A 1,974-nucleotide genomic window follows, 5' to 3' on the forward strand; every position below is an offset into this window, starting at 1 on the left:
AAAGAAGTATTTCAGGTAGTGAACCTCAGCATAATGCTTAAAATGCTGCCTGCTCTGAAAATATTACTAAACATATTTGAGCATGTGGCAACTATGAACTTAAGGAATGCAATACCTGCTTTAATTGATATCTTTTGCCAGCTTGTTGAAGCTGGGATGATACTTGACCCAGAACACTTTATATTGTTAAGCTCTTATACCAAGTACAGGCTTCCAAACAAGAAATAACTGCTGTTATGAAATGAAAATCCAGGCTACAGATGAGGCTATTTAAAAAGAAATGGGGGTGTGATTTAGATTCAGACTTGAATGAAATAGAGCACTGTAAAGAAAAAGGCGACTGGACCAAATTATGAAATTTTTACATTAATGTAAAAGTAGGCTGTGAAAAATTTGCAGATTTCCAGAGATTTTGTGCTTGTATTGTTGAAACACTAACAAAAGACTTTAAAGAAGAAAAACCAAGTGTTCCTTTTTGTGAATTTGATGAAACAGTTAGCAAAGATCCACAAAATAGTGAAGTAGATAAAACTTTGCTGGGAAGAATCAGAATCAACACTATATACTTCTATCACAAACTGTTACAGTGGTCCAAGGGAAGTAAGGTCTTAGACAAATTGTATGAATTAAAAATATATTTACAAGTTTCAAAGAACTTACAGGGCCTGAGAAGGTAGCACCAAGATATCACATTGTGAATATTGCAGCAGAAATTTTTCTTTAAAGTGAAAGTCAAGATGGTGCCATTTGGGTATTGAGGGAGTCAGAATGGATCATCAGTACCTCACTGTGGCCTTGTGACAGACTGCATGTGTTCAGTCAACATAATCTGCTCTGCACAATTGCACATGAGATCTTAGCCAAGAGCCTTTATAGACAGACATTTGAAGTTTTGCAAAATCTACCAGGTTTTCAAAATTCTCAAGAAACTGTGGATATAGTCTTCTTTTTAATAAGCTCCTAGATGTCATAATAGAAAGCAACAGTCTTGGCATGTCATCCTCTGTACCAGAATTCATGATTTCAAAGAGCATCCCCATTGATTTTTCCTTTCTTAGAAGATTAATTACTTCTTTAGGAAGCAGTTGTTTATGGCTCAAAGCCAGAGCCCACTACAAAAGTGCTCTCTCTTTGGGCTGCTATCCACCATTGGAAGGAAATTTATACCGAAAACTTCTGCTAATTCCTTCTTACTTATCTGAGATTGAAATGCTCTTAGCTATTGAAATTTTATTGGTATCTAATGCTAGTAGTATTCAGAGTCCTGGAACTTCTACACAGATACTGCAGATAATTTTGAAAAGGCATTTTTACCTCTGAAATATTTTTGCATAGTTGCAATCATAGTATTTTTGTTGTTGTTAAGTGCCGTCAAATCGGTTCCAACCCATAGTGACCCTGTAAAGGGTTTCCAAGGAGCAGCTGGTAGAGCTTGAACAACCGACCTTGCAATTCAAACCAACTTTGCAGTCCAGTGCATTAACCCACAGCACCACAGCAGCAATCACAGTAAACACAGTTTATTTTTCCAGCAAAAACAAGCAAACAAACAAAACTGAAGACATTGATAAGAAATGACTCAGCACAAGAAAACTAGCAAAAAAAAAAAAAAAAGGACAAATGTTGCATGACCATATTACTGTAAGAGCTTTAAAAAATGAAACATTCTTTGATGGTCACCAGGGGTGGTAGGGAGTAGAGAGTAATTAATTCATGGGCTTGAGGGTAGACACATGTTAGCTTGGATGATGGGAAGGGTAATATACAAGAATGAGGAGGGAAGTATACAGGAAGAGGGAAGGTCACAGAAGAATAATGAAGAAAGGTGAAGACACAGGGAGGTATGCATGGACTAAAGGGGATAGATCTAAATAGTAATATATAAACAACCCTGGAACAACAGTGTTCTGTGCACAGATAAATGGTTTGAGACATAGGCTGAATGGTAAGGGAAAAAAAGCGAGACATACATAT

General features: G+C 36.6%; 2 pseudogenes across 1 annotated transcript in view; one reads left to right on the forward strand and one right to left on the reverse strand.

The window, feature by feature from the left end:
- The window catches only part of LOC102816313, a 3,225-nt pseudogene extending 1,905 nt beyond the window's left edge, over nucleotides 1–1,320 (forward strand).
- The window catches only part of LOC102830817, a 256,587-nt pseudogene that overhangs the window by 46,625 nt on the left and 207,988 nt on the right, over nucleotides 1–1,974 (reverse strand). The gene's annotated exons all lie outside the window — the stretch shown is intronic.

The sequence above is a fragment of the Chrysochloris asiatica genome, unplaced genomic scaffold (genome assembly GCF_000296735.1).
Source record: "Chrysochloris asiatica unplaced genomic scaffold, ChrAsi1.0 scaffold00036, whole genome shotgun sequence".
Lineage (NCBI taxonomy): Eukaryota > Metazoa > Chordata > Mammalia > Afrosoricida > Chrysochloridae > Chrysochloris > Chrysochloris asiatica.